The following is a 21032-nucleotide window of genomic DNA, read 5'->3' on the forward strand; positions in this document are numbered from 1 at the left end:
TCTCTGAGCAGCTCATACCAACACTGAACTACCCTTTCTGTAAAGAAATTCTTCCTGATACCCAATCTAAACCTCCCATGGTGTAATTTGAGGCTGTTGCCTTGTATCCTGTCACTAGGATTTCTGGCACTGCAGCCAGCAGTCTGGAAGTGTGCTTTCCTGGAGCTCACAATTTTGTCTTTTCTTGTTGCATGTGTTAAGATAAGAGGGTTCAGATTTAAGGGAGAACAGGAGAAACCACAGAATTATACCTGTGGCCACTTCCTAATGCCTCCTGCTCTGCATACATGTTTCAGAATGGAAAGGCTGAGGAGAGATTTGCCAGCCAGGAGTACCTCACGGCACAATACATTTGTCCAGTATTTCTGGGTGCCAGCAGCAGCCAAGCAGTAGGCACAGGGCACGCGCAGCTGGTGAGGCAGTTCTTGTCCATCACCAATACATACAAGGGCAGCAGGTTTCACTCCTATTAAAGGATTCTGTCCAGACTTCACACCCTTCCTTCATCTGTATCAGAGCTCTGTCAAGGGGCAAAAGAGACTGGGCCAACTACAGGTAAATGAACTCTGATTTGAAAACTGTCTTACTGAGTTAAATCACATTGGAACTGAGGTAATAGCTCTTGCTGAGAGACAAGAGCTATTAGATTGTGCTCAGTGCTAGGCTAACATGGTTATGTACTTTCCTGCAAGCCTGGAGCACGGCCAGAGCAAGCTTAGGCTGTACTCACTAGGGACTGTGTGGCTATCCTTTAGAATAGAAGGGATAAAACTCAATTCTTTCCCCTTATCTTTAACAGTTTGGGACTGCTTTTTGTGCCCTGAAGAATGATATCTTCTCACCTTTAAAATGCTACAAATTCTTTTTCTATATTTATTTATTTATATTATTTTTATTTTTAATGTGAAATGCTAGATATGGAGTCTGTGGGGATTCGGGGCATTTGGCGTTTGTCCAACTGGATTAAAAGCCTTTATCACTTTATTTCATCTACACCTTCACATCTTCTGCAACCTCAGAACAGAAGCCCTGAAAACATGTTAGGAGATCACTGCATGATGTTGATTCTTAACTAAAAGATGTTTAAGCCATTTATGTGCTGGCCTGTACGCTAATGTGGGTAGGCTGGATGCAGTGTAACTTCCATCATGCTCTTTTTTTGGCATTTTGACTCTGTCTGCACAGAATTATCGAGGAATCTGTTCAGGTATGAGATACTCTGCTTTAAAAAAGCTAAGCCACATTCTACCTGGAGGAGATTAGCATCCTTGAAGGAAGGGAGTCTGAGACGCAGAAAAGAGAAAGGTAAACTGTGAGGCTCTGTGTAGAATAGATTATGGCTGTGTGGGGCCAGGGTATGGTGCTTCACCAGAAGCTTCCTATAGTGAAATGGATTTGGATCCCCAGAAAAACTGGCAATGGAGAACCTGTACATATGCTAACTTTTGTGGCCGTTCCTGCCAATGTCATGAATATTCACACAGTAGCCCTTGTGGGCATCCCCTTTTTCTCAACTGAGAATGGCTTCACGTAGCTCCTTTGAGTGGGAAAGGTTCGTGGTTTGTTCTGTTCAGACTGATTTGAGGATCCCTGAGTTCCAGTGCTAAATGAGGTTGTTATTTGAGGAAGATGCTGTCATTTAACTGTAGAATATATTAAGTTTACTTGCAATAAACATGGAAAAAAATAGTTTGGGAACTAGATTGGTTAAAACAAAAAACTAAAACTGGTGTGAAATTGGAAAGATGTGATGGCAAGAACGGTAAGGGATTTTGTTTGTTTAATATACTCGGTGACTTCTGCTTGGGTAAGTTTTTGTATTTCATCCATATAAATAAGAATATTTCCTTTAACTTTAGAAAGGCAATGTCTGCAATAAATTGGTGCCCTGTCTCACAGAATAAACAAGTTCATTTTCATCATGTGTAGGTGTTAATTCCTGTCACTAATTGAGCATTCTTAATGAGTTTTTGATCTTCATTTTGGGAACAAAGCCAGTTAGAGAGATGTATTTTAAGTGGAGGTAATATCAGGAAGGATATTCAGCCAGCTAGGAAACTATAGCAGTGACAGAACATAGATAATTTATTTTCCAAAATGGTATAATTGCAGACCAAAATATGGGAAAAACTTGTGCTGACTTCCATGTATATTTTTACCTGAAGAAGACAATTGAAATGTTTTCTGAGCTTGAATGTCATGCTGATTTAGATCAGGTGTCTTTTGAAATGTAAGCTAATACATGAGATTGATTATTTTAACCTTAACATTGTGGCTTCTTTCTGGCATTTTGCTTCACCAAGAAGACAGAGCACATAACTCCCCTAGCCAGCCAGTCAGATTTCCTTCCCTTGCCATCTCACCTTGCACAGTTTTGGTTTGATTTTCAACCCCGTGTCTCCTTCGATTATACTGTTACACACAGACGTCACTTCCTTCTTACAGGACTTCAATTTTGACAATAATGACTGCTACAGAAGTAAGAGAAAGTGCTAATTTTATGGCAGAATTGCCTGCCTGTCAGTGTAGGACTTGAATGACTTGTTCATTTCCGCATTGATTGACATTTGGGTGGGTTGGGAAAGTAGTTTTGCAGTGAGCTGGGACTATAGAAGAGATAAAAATGAGCGTACTTACGGAGCTACTGTTGGACACAAATCAACAGTTATAGCAGCCCTGAACTGGGGGTTCTGGGTACATATTGTATGGTTTGCTTTTGCTCACAAAATAGCTTAAACATCACCTGTAAATCAAAAATATGCTATCTCTGGTAGGGATGGTAACAGTAGTCATGTTTTGACCTTACCATTAATACGAATGGTCATCTACATTCTTTAATTTCTCTTCAGAAAATAAACTACTTTTCATCTACTGATCCTTGGGCATTTTCTCAATGCTGCCATTTTTATGTGAAAAATGAGTTTGGGACTCCATTTTTGGGAGGTAACTTAAGAAAATTAATAGCTTTCTATTCTTTCATTTTTGACTACTGCTAGGTGTCAGTACTAGCTGGACTAATGCCTCTTCTAAGCTGACGTTTCCTAAAATAGATTTTTCCAAGCACATGTATTTGTTCTAAAAAGTTACTTGTAATTATAGCTGCTGAATTTCTACTTCCTTCTGCAGCAGCTTGGACAAGGTTGAAGACATTTAAAACTCTGGGAAACTAGAGTTGATTTAAACCTTCTTAAATGCACCAAGGACCTGTGCTGTTGCCATTAGGAGGAATAAAAGCTTAATTTTTATTTTTTAAAAAGGCAATTTGTATAGTGATGTGGATGTTTCTTACAGGGACTATATGCTAACTAATGTGCAATTACTTCTGGCAGCAGTGGTATTACTGTAGTAATACTAGCTCTTCTCATATGTTAATGGTTTTATGATTACTGAAATGATATTTTTAAGCCCAAATGTATCCAGTGGGGTTGGATATATTTAGGCAAAGTTTTCAGATTCTCTACAGGAAAGAATGAGGTGTCTAAGTGAAAACGTAGTCCTTTGAGATATTACCCAGAAGGAGCGCTTTCTGTCTGTTATATGTTAATCTTTATTATCACTAGCTTTCCACCCTTCATATTAAGAATTTCCTTGGAGAAAAGACTGCAAAATCCAAATCACTGTAATATGACATGAACAGAATAAAAGGCAGGAGCTGTAGTGGCTTACCGTGCTCAGTAATAGAGCTTTCTCCTGGTTTGTTTCAATTAACACTAGGTGGAAGTTTTATTGTATTTTGATTATATTTTATGTTGTCTTTTATATTCAGGAACATGCAAATTGTTTCTAACTTCTAAGGAGCATAAGAACAAAGGTGTTAAAGCCGTGGGGGACTGACATGCTACCAAGAATATATTTTTATTCAGGTATGGGATGAGTTTATTTTGCCTACAGGTACTCCAGGGGGTTATGTTGAAACTGCTGTCCCCTGTGTTACCACCACAGCGCAGTGGTTTGGGGTCATTACTGATCTCTCAAAACATGGATCTGCAGCAAAATTTCCTATGTCGTGTTGCCCCTTGGCAGTCCTTTTTGCTGCACCACTGCAGACGTAGGTATGCCATTAACAGAGTTGTTCAGTTTCAGAGTTTCTCATTGATTTTTTTTTTTTTTAGCTATATGAAACATATTTCTGCTTCTGCCAGGGATTCATTGTTCAGCTATGTTTCACGTTTAAAGGCATGTCTAGATGAAATAGTAAGCTTCATACACACAGTACCTGCTTTGCAGAGCTTTTAAAAAGTGCTTGTATTCAATTAAAAGTGGCTTGCTTGCCTTTTTAATACTCTGTGGGTTTAGTTCATACTTCAGTAATTGCTTTATTAAACATTTTGAACAGACTGGCTTTATACAGCCTTTTGAATGACTTTTTTCCTCTGCCTTTCTGTGGCTATGAGGTACACTGGATTAAAACCTGGCTTTGTATAGCATGGCGGCATCTCCTGCGCGCTGCCGGTACGCTTTGATTGCTGTCGTATCAGGCTGTGACTTGCAGCTGTGTGTAACCTACAGCTGTGTGCTGTGCAGCACCACTGCGACCTTTCTCTGGGAACTGGGCTTGTCAAAGATGTTTTGTGTACGCGTGCACCTAACCCTTTTGAAGGACATCTCTTGACAGAACGAATCTGATTTTCATGCAAGAGAACAGGTGCCTCAGCCTCTTCAGAGGGAATCCCAAGCAGCAGGCTTTTTAGCTCTGGGGCAGGGCATGGCTCCAGGAGGAGAGGATGCTACATGGGGTCACCTAAAGATTGGTGTCCTCCAGGCGGTGGGAACAGCATCTCCCTCGTGGAAGTGTGAAGTCCCCAGCAAGCAGGGAAACGTAATTCTGACTGAGGAACACACACAGCTCTCCCTGCCTGCCCTGATACTCTGTCTTTTCTTCCCAGAATAGGGATGGTTCCTGTAATAAAGGCTTAAAAGAAGGGATTTTTTTTTGTTTTGTTTTGTTTTTGGGGGGGATGGAGATGGACACGCAATTGTCTGAAGAATTAAAAGCTTTCAGAGGAAAGTGGTGGGAGGTCTTGAAAAACTAAGTTGAGCAAGGTACCAGTAAACAACAGCACTGGAAACTCTTTTGCTTGTAGGGGAATGCATCAGCTGAGATATTCCAGCAAGCCTTATCTTGTCCGTCTCTGCTATAATTATCTGTCTTGGAGGCTCACAGTACTAAGGCATGATGACTACAGATGTTATCTGCTGCATGATGGAAAAACAAGCACTTTGAAAAACCAAACAAACATGGTGGTTACAGTAATCCTCTTTCCCCACAGCGGTTTTCAAATCATGCAAACATAAACAAATTCTATAGAATTTGGAGCAAGTGTAATCTGTTCCCATTCAAAGAGAGCTGGATTGTTGCTTTTCACAGCTTTAGCTTATGAAATCTGTAATGTAATTATAGTGTAGAAATAGCAAGAATGGAAGGAATTTAGCTTAATGTGCAATGAGTTCTCAAAAGGGAGATAAATACAGATACTGCAGGGAACTATGCACACATTGAGCAACACGTCCACTGAATGGAAATCACGTCTTGACCTGGAGAACGTGCTGCTCACCTCCTGAGCAGATGGCACTGGCAGGGAATGCGCTGGAGTTTCACCTTTCTTGTGACTTATTTCTTGTCAGAGGTTGGTCCAAGTCAGCTCTGTTTGTGCCATCAAGGAGCCAGGAGCAGAGCTGAGCTGGGGGGCAGGAGATGCAGGGATAAATGCTGTCTGCTTTCCTTAATCTGGGGCTCAGGAGCACAGTTTAGTGTTGGCTGCACGCTAGATGTGTCTTACTGATTTTAAGCTACCTGCTGATGGCCCTGCTTAGCTGGTGAGCTCCGTGAGCACGTGCTGAGAGTTCCCCCTCCTGTGCTCTGATGCTCCAGCCAGAAGCTGGGGGAGGGAGCTGCTGCTGTACCCCGGGGGGACCTCTGCTGCTGCTGTTCTGGGAAAGGGGAATGTAGCTGCCCGTACAGCCCGTTTTGGCACTACCAAGGGACATTTTTCAGGGTCTGTAGCTGGCTAAGTGAAGGGGAGAGTCTAGGTGATGCCATGGTGGGTGTTAAAGAAGGTATTAAAAATGGCTGGTGCAAGTTAGTGTGGCTGGCCTACTGCCCGAAAGCATGGACAATTGTGGGAAGGCTTGAAATGTGTTTTCATGACTAGAACTATCCATATAAAAGCGTTCTTCACAGCTCTTGTATCTTTCACAAATAAATTATGAGAGGAAATGCCTTTGTATTGAAACATTTGAGTGGTGTAGTTAATAATGCTCAATTACATGTAGCAAGGACCTGAAACATCCATAAATAACAGCAACTACAGCGTGGAACAAACGAACAATTGGCCTTGTGCGTGTAGTTCACTCATGCACCTGATAATGCAAATGTGAAATTCAATGTGAAATCCTCTCAAGTGCCAGCCCCTGTTGTCAGAACAGGATGTGCCCAGCGGTGGAAGTGGCACCGTCCTGGGGTGGAACCTCCTGGAGTTCAGTGTACACAGCCTGGCTGCTGTTCCCGACGTGGTGGGCTCAGAACTGCCTTTCTGGCTGGTGTTCAGACAGAGGTGCTGTTAGCTGACTTGGCGAATGTAGGTGAGTCTATTGGGGAGTTCTGGCATTAGCTGGATCTCAGAATTGGACAGGAGTTTGGAGTGGGAGAGTGAGAGAAAGGTCTGGAGAGAGGGGAGAGGAGTGGAGAGAAGGTAAGTCTGTTTTGGGGGTCTGAAAGTCTAAGCATGACGTGTGTGTGTGTTTTTCTTTTTTCTTCTCCAAATGGGCTTTATCCAAATAGGATAGAAGTCCTAATTGAGGGCTGGAAAGTATTTGTTCTGCACTCAGTGTTCAAATGTTTCAAAATTGGCACCTTTGTGTGCCATATAACTGGGGAAATCAAATGTATTTACAAAAATGTAGTCTCTGCCAAACAAGGTCAGCCGTATTTATGTGTGCTGGCTGGATCTCACCTCCTCAGAGGAACCCTGTGTGTGTATTGGAACGCCATCAGCTTTGCTTTTTAATGTTGTGTGATTTGATCTGTCCTGCGTTGTTGCTGTTAGCCTTGAGGCTAATCTTTAATACATGTTCTGCCTGTGCCAGCAGTCCAGAGCCTGTCAGATGGTGCTGAGGCTGGGCAGGCGGGCACTGGGTAGAGCTCTCCACCTTGGTGCTTGCTGCTTCAGTGAGAGCAGCAGCACAAAGCCTGCCTCAAGGGCGGGTCTGTTACTGTGATCCCTGAAGCCTGCAGCCTCCTCTTTGCTGCTTTTTTCCTTACAGATACCTTAAATGTGAGCAGGAAGAGACTTGCAGAGTCCTTCCCCGTCCCGTGGAAATTGCTCCACCTTGTTTACCAGGTGGAATTGGCTCCTGCCACATGCTGGGGGAGCTCCGGGAGCGTGCACTGCTGCTCACCGGGTCTGCACGACCTCCCTGGCCAAGGGGCGCCCCACTCACGGTGCAGGATCGCGCCCTCAGTCTTGCAGACACCCAGTGTTTTGTACTAGGGCGAGGGAGGCATAAGACTGAGAGACAGACACAGAAGTGAAGACCTAGCATTTGTTGTTCAGGGTTTTAAGTTTCACAGGCATGAAGCTACAGCAGGGCGAGTTGTTTACATCCCTATTAATCACACTCTGGCAGTAAAACAGCTCTGTTTAAAGCTTGTCTCTGTTGTGGAGATAAGAAAACACAGAAAAGTTGTTAGAAATTAATTTTGACTGTGTATCAAATTAAATGTGTTAAAGCTCTCTGTACAGGAACTGTGTCAGAGCTGGAGTGGCTTTAATTTGCTTTTCATGTGAAACGGCATTGAGGCATTTTCATTTTGAAATGAGAGAGTTCACTCCAGGGTTTATAGCATGCTCTGCAGAGAAGCCCATATGCAAGTTTTCAGCTGTGATGTTTGCAGGCTGTTGAGGAGTGGGTTATTTTGTAGTTGTTCATCTCTTGATGCTCTCCTTTCGTTTTAAGCCTGTGCTAATGAGCTGCGGCATTCTGCGAGGCCTCTGGGTGGACGTGTGGCCTCCTCCTTGCCTTCAGTGAGATCGTGGAGGCAGGGCAGGAAGACAAGATGGCAGTGAACCATTGTGCTGGCTGTGCATTTAAAACCACCTACTCTTGGCATCTCCGCGCTAGTAAAACTGGCACATCACCTAGTAAGCAGGCAGGACGCCATCCTGACAGATGGCTGTGGAAGCAAGCAGCCAAGAGGCTATACATGAGCATCAAATGCATTTGTTGAGGGCAGGATACCCAGCCAGAAGTGTCTAAGTGGTTTTCAACCCAGAACTGCTGAGCCTATATTCATGAGAATGTCATTGATGCTTCAGCTCAGAGCTGGATGAACTGGTAAAGGCAAAGCTGGAATTCCCAGATCACAGACACCGAGGTCCTGGGAAGTTTTAGATTAAGTTTTGCCTGCCACAGGGCATGAAAAGGAAAAGGCTATCATGCTGTCCCTGACATTTCTCTCTCAAAGTGCTCTATGTAGAAAGAGCAGTGCTACATCCTCATCTATTTCTGGTTAATTAGTCAAGGATGCTGCGTACCTCATGGATTTCTTTATTTTTTAAACATTAACAGTATTTCTGTAGTTAGCATCCTTTGGCAGGCTTGCATATTAATGCCAAAATACTACATGGTGGGGATAATGTCTGTGTTATAGCAGTACAGCGCACTGCTGATGGGCTTTCTCAGGGCAATGGAGTGGGACTCGGTATTTCTAAATCTAGCCCTTCGCTGACGTAGCACCACAATGCATGAAATTACTGTGCTTCATCTTGAAAATTGTTAGCTTTTCACTAACTGCTCTGATTGGAAAGCAAATGATAGGAAACTTCTTCCAATTCTTTTTACGTAATTGAACTTGAAAGAATACTTTGAAACCAATATAATTTTTTAAAGAAAATTTTACGTAAAGCTCTAGTTTAGTGAATCTGAAACACAGCTGGCACCCACAGAAGTATTGTCCTTGCTCATCTGTGGGTCCGCAGCATGCACTTTTACACTGTGTAATTACACTGATGAGCTTTATTCATAGAGTAATCAGATCAGTGTCTGGTAAAAATGATTTTTTTTCCACTTCATGACATAAGGAGATTATTTTCATTTAGTAGGTTTCAGTTTGTTGGTGCCAATATGTTAAAATAACTAAATAAATGGCTCGTGGTCATGTGGGACAGTTGGAACATAACGCGTAAATTTGTGTTCAGATAGGAAGGGGTCCCAAGGGGAGGGTTTAGCATGTATTTCCATATCTTGCAAGGGAAATAATGGTGTTTAAAACTGTCTGTTCCTCACCTAACTATTTATTGGTGTTGCAATGATACCCGGAGGCCCTTCCTGACAGGGAAGCAGTTGCCCTGCAAAGTGGAGCCCCTGGTGCAGGGGCAGTTGGTAACTGCACACCTCGGCCAAGCTTTCCCAGCTCCCCTGGGTGTTCTGGCAGCACCACTGGTAGAGTCTGGGTTTTAATTCGTGCTCATTAGGCTCCTCTGGCTTTCTGTGTGGAGCAGGCTGAGAAACCTCATCTGTATTTTCTGCATCATGATCATAGTTTTCCCCTTTTGTTATTATATTACAGAAAAATGAAGCCTGGAAGAACTTCTAAGCTGTTGCACTGTCTTGAATTTTCTGTTTAGAGGCAAATTGTGATTGTCCGCTCCCCTTCTTCATTTCACCTAAGAAAGAATATCTGTAACTTAAGGGACTTAACAATGCAACAACCCGAGTAATACACATGCAAAACAGCTAAGTCTGTATTTTTCTTTGTTTATTTGAATTAAAAATAAAGCAAATGGAAGTTAATGTATGCACTTTACTAGAAATAAGTTGTTTTCATATTAAAGAATATTGTACCCTAATTAATAATTCAGCTAAGGTCTGGTGTTGACCTGTTTTTTTATTGCATATTGTTATGACTCCACAGTATTATGACTGAAGAGAGCTATTGTGGGTCTTCCAAAATTCAAATGATGCTATAAATCTCCTTCAAACCAGTAATGTGTTAATTAAATAAATGTATTGTGCATGCCTTTTGAACATAGACATTCATTATTTTGCTTGATGAAGTGACCTTAGCCAGAATTTGCTAATGTCCAAAGGGGTAAGCTTGTGACCTCAGAAACGTGGTTAATTTTAATTAGTCAAAGACGAGCTCAGGCTCTCTGTAGCTTTGAAACATTTGAATTCAGTTTTGATGGCATTATTCTCAGGGAGCATGAAACAGATGCACATAATTCTTGTTAGCATATTACTTGAAGTTGACTTCAAACATGTGTTCATTGTTAATTGTTAGGCTGTTTGCATCCATTGGGAATCCAGTCTGCCAATTTTTTTGAATATTATTACTACTACTATTACTGTTTGTAACTCACACCTAGGAGCCTGTGTCATGTGGTGGGCCCTTCTTATGGTAAGGCCTGTTTGGAAAAGTCTCTGCTGAAACAAGTTTAGAGAATAAGCCTTGGCATTTCTTGCTTGGTTTTGTCTTGTATAAGACAGGCTTCTTTAAAGGAGTTGCTTCTTATTTTTATTTCTAGTTCCCGCTTTGATTATTTTCTTTTCTATTCTGTTTGCAACACAAGGGTGGTGGCCATCCAAGTGTATTCTTGCAAATTCTGATGGGAGCGTGACGGTGACCTGCTGAGCACAGCTGTCAGCTTTGAGGTCCTGCCTTGAGGATGGCACTCTGCCTGAATGGAGGATCTCAGCTTTTGGCACTTTGTAATGGGAAGCACATCTATCGTATAAGTAATGTTAGTTTTTTTTCCTTTGTACTTGAATATAAGATCATGAATGTTGGCCTAAATTTCAATACTAGGTAGTACTGTGTATGTTCAGGTATGTGCAAAGCTGAAAGTAACTCATTAGTAACTTTTAAATTGCTACTAGGCTGGGATAGGTTTTTTCTTTCAATAGAGAAGGGCTGGAGGGGAAAGAAAATAAATGTTGTATGTATAGGAGTAATATCCTGTACTTAAAGCTTTATTGCAGTTCAGTGGGTTCTGTGCACCCCAATGGGTCTAAGAGGTGCAAGTGGGATCAGAACCAAGATGTTCATGACCAGGTCACCTCCCATATATTCATGCTTCAGTTTCTCTTGGGTACTTAGCCATCTTTACAGGGCAAAAAGATCTATTTTAAGCTTGTTTTCTTGGGTGTGGCTTCTATTGCTTTTTTTTTTCTGTCTCTGTCCTGTTCAGTCTCTTTTCCCAAACAAAGTCTTAGAAACTGCCAAGATGTCAGGCATAGATCTGAGAGCAGCCTACCCAGGTAACTGAACAATATTTTGCTTGCTCTGCTCTACCTGTTCAGTTCAAGAACTGAAGTCAGGAGGAGTAACTTTATGATTCTTATTGCGACTAGTTAAATACTGTAACTGAGAGGGGGAAAAAAAGGATATTAAAATGGAAGTTGAACAGAATGTTAACCTGGAAGAGAATCTTTACTTATTAATACTTCGAGAATATTTTTTTTAAAACTGAGATTGAATAGTTTTACTTCTATATCTAAAAAGTAAAGATTCAAGAAGAATTAGCATGTTGATATCAAACAATCAGTTTTAAACTACTGTGCACTATTTCATTGTCCAAGTGTGCACTTTTTCACCAAAATGGTCCTAGCAGAAATGGATTCCAGGTGACTCTGCAGTTTTCTGACTTACTTCCAAGCTTCTGAAGACAAGAAATGCTCTCAATAATCCTATGCCAGATGAGCATACTTTCTCCTGCATAGTCCCCATTGATTTACCAATTCCTGGTTATTTTATCTTACATCAATATTATGATGTCCCAACTGTGTGGGATTTTTACCTAGATGAAAATCCTGGGGATTTCTGGTTTATGGTGCAATGGTAGTTCATTAATTCCCCAGTGTAGTCGGTAGCTAGTATATTTCCAATGAATACTTTTTATGCAAGAGTGAAGGTTAAGCTTTTACGGTTATTTGGTGTAATACCATTGCAAGACAATTTTCTTGCTGAGATGGTGTTGAAAGGATTGGCTGAGCATAGCTCTGCAGCCGTGCTTTGTCAGGCTGGAGCCCTGATTTGCAATCTTGGCTGTGGTTCCCTTCCTCCCAAGTCTGGAAGGAGCTGTAAAGTTAACAGTCAGTTCTCTGCAAAATCTACCTGCCTCGTGAAAATGTTGGAAAACATTCTTGGGGTGATAGCGTGTATTAACACCTCTGTAGCTGGGCAGAAAGATGTTAGGCAGCCAGTTTCTCCTGTAGCTCTGGAGTGATTCATGCTCTGTGTGGCACTTGGTCTTGAATGCTTTCATTATGTGTTTTTATTCCTTTGTAATGTTCTCACTAAGTGTAGACAAGAGAGGCTTGAATTTGGTTATTTTCTCAATGACGTAAGTTGGATTCAAAATCCAGTAAGATGTGGCATTTGCAGTGAACAAGTTTGAGAAGAAAAGCTGGCACCTGCGTTTGTTGGGTCCAGTAACCGGGAACCTGGAGCTTGGGCACGTCTGGCACCTGGGCTTGCTTGTGCCATGCTGCAGTCTCCCCCCTGCGTGCAAGTACTGGTCACTTCCTCACGTTTTTAGAGCTCTTTGGAGTCCAGTCAATAAAATAGTGAAGCCATGCAGTGATGGTTTGGAAGTTTTGATCAGGACTTTGGAGTGTGTTTGAGGGTATCTTTTACACCTCATGTGCATGTGAAGGTTTACAGTCAATACAAGCAAACTACACCCACCCATATAAAAGTAAAGATGTACCTAACACATTTCATCGGGTAATGAGCCAGGTGAGGCGCTACTTTCTGCAGAATCTGCAGTTGAATTGCTTTAATAAGGAAGGTGGATATTATTGTTCCTCTGATAGCAAACCCCACATTTCTGTAAACACAATTTTGAACTCCTGAGTAGAATGTGCAGCCCCTGAAGGCCTGTACTTGTACTCGAGAAAGGGAAGTGAACTGTTGTGGGGTTAACTTGGTAGCCTAAGGTAGGAAGGTTGGTAGACTGCTGCGTGTTGGTCACCTGATTAAAATCATGCCTGCTCTCCTAAAGATTCAAGTTTGTGGCAGCGTACCCAGTAAAGGTGATGTGGCAGAAGCTTCTCTAGCTGGGGTTTTGGAATTTTAGTAAACTTCACTTCATAAACATGCTGCTGTTTGTCTCTGCAGCAGCTATGCTTCACAAGTGATCAGCAGAGAAAATACTTCAGGCTTCTGTTGTAACAGAAGACTTGCACTTGTTTCTCTCAAAATACATCGTTAAGGTAGACAGCTGTCCCTGCAGCTGTTTTAGAATAGGGCAATGGAGGTAGGGTGTGCTCTAAGTCATAAAAGATAGTGGCAGAGATTAGGACATCTTTCTGCTGAATCCAGCATCTAAAGGGCTTTATATAACAAGTTGGGAACGCAGAGATTCACTATTCCCACCTCTCCCCGTGCTTATCACAGATGGTAGTGCCTCCATGTATGATGGTATCTCGCATGGTAGTGAGCTCATGACTCTGCTGCGACGTGCTTCTGCACACTGCAAGGCAGAGCCCCGTGCATTTCAGTCTGTCTTGTCTAAATGGCCGTGGTACCTCCTGAGGTAAGCACCTGATTGTTGCTTTGTCTGCTCTGCTTCTGTTGGATTTTACTGGGGCCTAGGGCAGCCCTGCAGTGGGAGGGGAGCTCTTCCTGCTGACCGCAGCACCTTTCCCTGGGCCAGCCGTGTTATGCCCCCCAGCAAGAGTGGATCAAAGCAGCCGTCTCCTCTGCTCTCACCTCCTGGCTCATCTGATCAGGGTGGGGAGTCCTCAGCTCATGGGTCTGCTTCCGGGGTGATTTCAGGATTTTCTTCTCTTGCCAGAAGATGACAGAGTGGCAGCGTGGTGGCTTCATGCTGGAGCTGCCTAAGCTTCACCATGCTGCGCTGTCACTCTCCCTCCTCAAAGGGTTAGGGGGAGAAAATACGAAGTAAAGGCTGTAGGTTGTGATAAGGCCAGGGCATTACCATCATGGGCAGAACAGACTCAGCGTAAGGGCGATAAATGCCATTGATTGCCTATTGCTAGCAGACTAAAGCAGTGAGAACTAAAAGCAAACTAAAAACATCTTCATCGTCATCCAGCCTCTTCCGCCTCGTACCCCTGAGCAGTGCTGGGCAATGGGGGCTGCCGTGGGTCTGTAAGGGTATTGGTGGATAATGGGCTGAGGGACTGGCAGTTCTAGCAGTGCTCCCTGTTTGCTGAATTAGTGGATACTGCCAAGAACAATCAAACAAACCCCCCACAAAAACAGACAAAAAAACCAACACAACAGAAACACTGGTGGGGTAGGGGTGAGGGTATGGTATTGTCCAAGAAGATCTCTCCATTTTAACTCCATGGCTACCTTCTGTTCTGGACAGTGGCACCCACACCTCTAGCCAGGTGGGAAGAAAGCACCAGAGTGCAGAGGCAGCGTGGGCCTTCCTCGAAGGCTTGAGTTGACCTGTGGAGACATGGCACCACTTCATTCATTGTGCTCTGTCATGTGTGTGACCAGGGATGTGTTGTGTGATCTGTCAGATGACAAAACAGCTGCTCGAGGGATGTGCTGGCTGAGATCTCCACCCATGTGCTTCCTGCAGGAGGCAGAAGTACCAAGTGTTGATCTGTTTTAACCATCCTATATCTAGGAGGCAATTGAATGACTCTGGGATGTGGTTTGGCTGCTGCGCAAGAGAGCTGCTGAAGACATGGCTTGCTTTATTTAATTTATTTCATAAACAGACTTCTGGGGGCATGTTAGACTTTGAAAGACCTTTTCCCTTCCTCCTTCCCTGCAAAAGAAAAAAGTTTCCCTTGCCCATATTGCTTTAGGCCCATATTTCAAAATGACACATTGGTACCAAAGATTGTAGAGCAGAGCACATCGCTCATGATGCATTGCTCCCTATCCACATAATTCCTCCACTTTATGATCAAAATAAAACACTTGAAATATGTTCTACTGTGCTGGGTGGGAGAGAGAACAAAATGCTGGAGGGGAACCTTTAAGTAGTATCTCTCTGGACTTATTTATAAGATTGCACTATTTCTTTCCCCCAACCCTTTCCCTGTTTCTCCTCCTCCTTTCCTTCAAATATTCTGACTGGTGCTGACAGAAATGATTATAGCTTATGAGTGATAATATAATTCAGTTTCCCTCAAGGAGAGATGCTATCAGAGAAGGTTTTTTTTTTTTTAAATATACTGGTTGAAAAGAGCCATCTTTCTTCCTAGAAGAACAGTTATTAATCTCTTACTAGTACATTTTCATATCGTTTTGGACATTTATTTCCATGCTGTGATATTATAAAACCAGGCATTTGTGTCAGTTTTGATGCAGTGCAACATGCTGGAACATGAAAAGGCGTAATTACCACTGTGGTCATTTGAATTGCTAACCAGATCCTGACATTTTCAAATCGGACCAATTTCTTAGTGATCCAGAAGTGAGCCTGGGTGCTGTATGAGCTGCATTTCAATTAGGCAGCTCAACATTTAAAAAGGAAGCGCAGAGTGCTCGCATCCCCAGAGCATTGCTCAAATGAAGGAGTGCTTTGCCAGTTTTGTATTGCTTCTCTAGATGAAATGTTTTGCTTGTGAGTTCTTTGATAAAATTGTAGGTAATTGTTAATTTTGATACATCTGAAATGTTTAAGAAGGTCTCCTTCAGGAAGTTTTTCTTCGGCTCTAACTTTTGAAAAATGGATATCATCATAGCAAGCTGCTGCGAGATCAGTTTGAATGCTGTGCACCTTCACTGTGTGAGCTGCTGGAGCTCCTGAGGATTTGATGTGGAAGCTGTTCTCTGGGCCCTGTTCATCTCTGTGTGTGGTGCGAGCTTCATAACTTGAGCACCTGAGGTGATTGGGGAGCTTCATGGTGGCTAGTGGCTGCCCTTGTCTGTGCTTCTGGGTGCTGCTGGCACTTTGCTGGTGGGTGTTGCACAGAAGTCGTCTTGTTCCAGCTCTGCTGCTTGGCAGGAGGCGAGGTAACAGTGCAGGGCCCCAGGGAGAGAGATGGCCTGCTCTGTGGCCTTCACGAGTACAGGGCGTGACACTCTGTGACATCAAAGGCTTGTCTGCAAGGGTAATCCAGGGGCTCTCAGCATCCTATGGCCCTCCAGCCCTCTAGGCCCGTGTCAGCCAATAATTGATGGTATGTCTTAGACCTGGAGCTAAAGAGAACAGTACAGGAATCATCCTGAGCGTAAGAATGAGAAGAAAGAACATTTACTTAGGTTATGTGGAGCAAAAGCAGTAGTTGCAAAAACGTCTCCCTGTTAGTTCAGTAACAGCATTGGACAACATAAGGACAGAAAGCGTAGAACATCCCAAGTGTTCTGAATTGAAATACTTGCATAGGATTACTTATTTTTTTTTCTCTCACCTTCATGGAAAGGTTTGTAATAAATATCTGAAGATCTGGACAACCCTCCCACTCCCCTTACCCCATTTTTTCTTTGAGCAGTGCCAAAGTGTTTTCCCACAAGGAAAAGTTGAATTTTTAGTTTAGTCTGGGGAGGTGTGTTGTTCTTTTCCTTGTGTGGACAAAATCATCATTTTCCTTAAGCTGTGGATCTGTTTATTGAGTCAAGAAGAGAAAGGAAGATGACAGAAACCAGCTGCAGGCTTCTTTTAAAGATCAGACTTCAACCTTTCATATACAGGGATTTCACCTTTTGTGCCTGAAAATACCAGATTTGCATATCTGTCATAATGTTTTTTTGCATTGAACTATGGAAGTATAGCTGTAGACAAATGAAGCTAAAACTTGGCTTAATGGTTGTTTTCTTCACAACTCTTTGTGTCTTAGAGGATTGAGAGAAGTGTTTTAATTTGTTTTTGTGAAAGTATTTGAAATACAGATTTATTTATTTATTTATTTTATTTCTGGCATGCAGTGCTGTGGCTGCTGGAATATTAGTCATCAAAGCTATCCTTCCTGAACTCTGTCCTTCTCAAAGGGAGTCTTTGGATCTCCTTGAATCTCCCAGGAATTCTGGTATGACTAAAGCATGTTGGCGGCGTTTGTTGTGTATTTAACGCAGTCTTTTAGGAAGTGGAGTCGATCTTCAGAACCCAGATAATTTGGGCATGTTGTGCTTTGCAGTCAAGTTGCCAGTGGATAATTTCCATGCAACAGATGTGTTTGATTATGGCAACCTGGGGCATGAAATTACTCCTAACGCTAAAACTGGCGGCTTCAGTACAGCGCAGGGCTGTGCAGCTCTTGCCACTGCAGAGCTGTCTAGACACCTCACCCAGGGAGCCAGGCCCCCAGGTAGAAAGCACCGTATGTGTGTGTAACAAAAGCTCTCTGCCAGACTGAAACAGGTTTAAAAATACAATTTAACGCATATTGGTAGTCCCGAGAAGTAAGTCTGTTCTGATTGTGAAGCTCCTGGGGGGTGGGATTGGAATCTGTGGGGCAAATAAGACGCCGTGCGTGGTTATGGATTGCCCTCTTAGAGGGACAGACATGAAGAAGGGAAAGCAGTCTGTGCAGCCCGGCGTGGGGCACAGCTATCACCGTATGCTGGTTGCGTGAGTGACAGTGGGCTTATGATGAGAAGTGTGTGGTGCAAGAGTTGAGACGGGGATTTTGTAACCAGCTGTCCCTGGTCTGCTTGACCTTCCACCAGAATTCTGTGGGTGGTTTTTCATTTTAATGAAAAACGTAGGGAAATGGCTAACTAATGGTATCTGTGGCTGAATCTGTGAAGGTTAAAGTCCAAAGCATGAAGCAATTAAACAACTTGTTGGTATTTGTCCTGTGGCTTGTTCCAGAAAGTGCATCATGTCAGAGCATCTCAGCTGCTTTCATAGCCACGGACTACTTGCATATGCAGTGCTGCTCTCTAGAATGAGCATTGTGCTCTTTTTACTGAAGAACAAATACCACGTTTCCTTAGGGAATGACTGCAGATGGGATTATGCGTGCGTGTCTATAACATGGCATGCATTCTCCAGATACAATTGGTATCATATTATTAAATTGGAGTCCAATTTCTGTGGCATTTTAGAGAGATGCTTGGGAGCATTGCCATAGATTTGTGCTTCAAGCCAGCCAGAATAGCAAACTGTTAGGATACTGCCCCAGCTTGGAGGTGAGGTAAAGGCTTGTGGACAGAGCAGTGGTCACTGCCATCCACTGTTCATTCCCTCCTTTGTCTGACGGGGCAAAAGGAACTTCTTGTCCCTTGTGGAGGCATTCTGGCCCCATGTCATCTTTCCATCAAGAAGCCATGTCACCTGCAATGACAGCAGTGACATCAGTAAGTGGCTTGCAGGGATGCGAGAAAGCATTGCACTGAACAAAACTTGTCAGCTTTAATTAGGGGTGTTGAATGATGCCTTGAAAGCCTGTAGGTATAAACAGACAAATAAGCTGGTAGAATTAAAAACAGATGTTAGAACTTAACTCCTTTAATAACAACATCCCCTGCCTCATCCCCGTTAAAAAAAAAATATATATAAAAATCTTATGTCAGTTAATGCCCAATTCTATTTATACATTTCTCATTTACATGCAGATTTAGCATAATGCATTCAGGAAGACAACATGCTTTTTATTTGAACAGAGATGACTCTTAGGTTTTCTCAGATCTCTGTTCTTATATTCTTCCTAGTCACTTGTCCAGGTAGAAGGGACTTGACTTAAGAACTGGCCAGGTCATATCTTAACCTCCATGAACTCCAGATTGTCCAAAAGAGCAAATAAAATTTGTAGTAAAATCCTACAGAAATGTCACCTGGATTAGTAGAGGGTACACTGAAGACTCTTAACACAAAACTCCTTCAGTGCTTAGAAAGACAAGGAACCCCTTCCAGGTGCAGTGTTTCCAGGGTCCCTGTGCCTTTCCAAAGCAAGCTGTTAATCATGACCATATGCAGCTGTGAAAACGAAGCAGGCACAGCCCTGACCTAAACAGTGGGATTGCACAGCCTCTGCCTGTGGCCATGGCAGATGATGCATAACATGTGCTAAGCCAACTATTAATGAAGAGGAGGAGAGGAAAGGTACCATGGCTCCCTTTGCTCTCAGGTAAATCTACATCCCCTTGAGTTTGTCTTTGCAATTCTAGTTGCAAAATGCCATATGTTGCTCTAAGCCAACAGAGCACAAGCAAGCTGTAGTCTTCATCTCCAGGGTCTGAACTGAGGCTGGAGCTGCACTGTGTCTTGGAAGGAGGTCCATGGAAGTGAACAGAGTCTTGACCAAAAGGCTTCTTCAGTAAACCTGACTTGGAGATGTGCAAATGCTTTCCAACTGACTGTTTTTTAGCAGATTGATCCAAGGTCCAACAGCCTGTGGCAGTGATGCCAGAGAGCACCTCGGTGAATTCTGAGTGGTGTTTGGCAAGGCTGCCACATTTTGAGAGGAGAAACGAACGTGAAAAATAAGGTCTTCCATTACTGCGTCCTGCTGAGTTGCTCACATGGCCAGAGCAGAATCCCCGTGATGCACAAGCAAAAGGTGGCAGTTGAGCAGCAACTTGCCTCCGAGAGGCAGCCTCTCCAGGCTCCCATAACTGTTTGTCTCTTGGCTTAATGCTGAAATTGGAAAGAGAAAATACAGTCTGGTGTGGGTCTTCTGAAGCAGAATGCAGCATGTTCGAGTGGTGGGAACACAGCTCAGAACACAGCTTTTCCCGTCAGCTTCCTTAATGGGTTCACATCTTTGGGAACTTTTTTAAACATAAGTTTTCCTTTAGGTATGTACCTAGAGAGAAAAATCAGTCTCTGATGTAACTGCTCTTGCCATTTGTAAGTGATGTATTTCTCTGGATGAAATATCTCTTGTCAGACTTCCCTATTGGACTTTGCTGGCACCTGAGGACTGAGCAGTGAGCATGGGTGTTCTTCATGATGACTAATTGGAAGGCGCTCTTTCAACTATTAGTCATTGTTTTTCCTGCAGGCGAGGCCTGTATTTATGATTTAAGCTGCAAATGCTCCAATAAATTACAGATAGGCATGTAACTGTTTAAATCCATGTGCTTGGATGAGAGGCAAGACTGGAAAAATAAGAGCAATTCTTGATCTATTCACATTTTCACAGTGAGTGATTTCAAGGTTAAAAGTACCTTCACAGATTTTTACTCAGTTTTTATATTACTTGCTTGATGTAGAAGGTAGGTGGCAAAACAGGAGAGAGTCGTGGTGAGGTCCCAAGTTATAACATAACTGCTTCATCAGAGTATTCGACAGAACGTATGTAGTACTATGATGTAAAGATAGAGTATGTGTTAAATAGATTGACTAAGTATGTGGCTTGAGGGCATAGCTTCCGTTTTTATGTATTGAGCTTGCTGATGCTCACAGCTCAATAAGATATGATTAGTCTCCCAATCGTTGATATGGCACTACTGTAAAACATTGTTCCTGTTTCTATTCATTTTACTGAACTATGTCATGCTGAAAGCAGAATAATGGGCAGTTATAGCTGAAATCAATAGCCATTGTTTCTTTTTTTCTACAACATTAATATGGGAAAAAAATAAACATAGGGAGTATAGATTTCTTCTGAGAATTAGGAGAGTAGAAGTCTCAGAAAATGTGGGTGTATGAAAGATGACCATGTTTGTATTGAAATGAGTCTTCTATACCTTCTCCAGTTTATATGCACATAAAACTTGAAAGTAGAGAGGAGAATGTATAGAACATTGCCTGGGGACCTAAGAGATGGTGAGCTAAGATCTGCATCACCTGGGTTCTGGTGAGCAGGGCTTACTGCAGCAGTGCAACCCCATCTCAGCAGGCTGTTGGATTCTTCCCTCAGAAGCATTGCTTCAGGCTGAACTAGCAGTTTGATAACTCTGCCTTTTGAAGACATTTGTCATGGTTGAACGTCTTGCTGTCTGACAGTAAAAACAACAAAATCCCCCTGCCACCAAAATGCCCCACACCTAACAACAAAAACCCTGAAGAAACAAAAGCACAAGCACCCTGAGGAAATACTGGTATGGATGATTTAATATAGACGTGGTTCTGCTCCTAAAATGGCTTTCATTTTTATCTGGCTGTAATGGGCCTGAGGCTTTCAGTGTTTGTAGTCTGAAACTAGATGTA

General features: G+C 42.7%; 1 long non-coding RNA gene across 7 annotated transcripts in view; it reads left to right on the top strand.

The window, feature by feature from the left end:
* The window catches only part of LOC106016502 (uncharacterized), a 120321-nt gene that overhangs the window by 37789 nt on the left and 61500 nt on the right, over positions 1-21032 (top strand). The window contains exons 5-6 of one of the 7 annotated variants that reach the window (XR_011804230.1): positions 3767-3863; positions 9569-10120. The exons of 5 other annotated variants lie outside the window; for them this stretch is intronic. This is a non-coding gene — a long non-coding RNA (uncharacterized lncRNA). Of the gene's footprint in view, positions 1-3766; positions 3864-9568; positions 10121-21032 lie in introns of those variants that run through there. One more of the 7 variants, XR_011804232.1, reaches the window with a different exon arrangement.

Source organism: Anas platyrhynchos, chromosome 20 (assembly GCF_047663525.1).
Source record: "Anas platyrhynchos isolate ZD024472 breed Pekin duck chromosome 20, IASCAAS_PekinDuck_T2T, whole genome shotgun sequence".
In the NCBI taxonomy this organism is placed as follows: domain Eukaryota; kingdom Metazoa; phylum Chordata; class Aves; order Anseriformes; family Anatidae; genus Anas; species Anas platyrhynchos.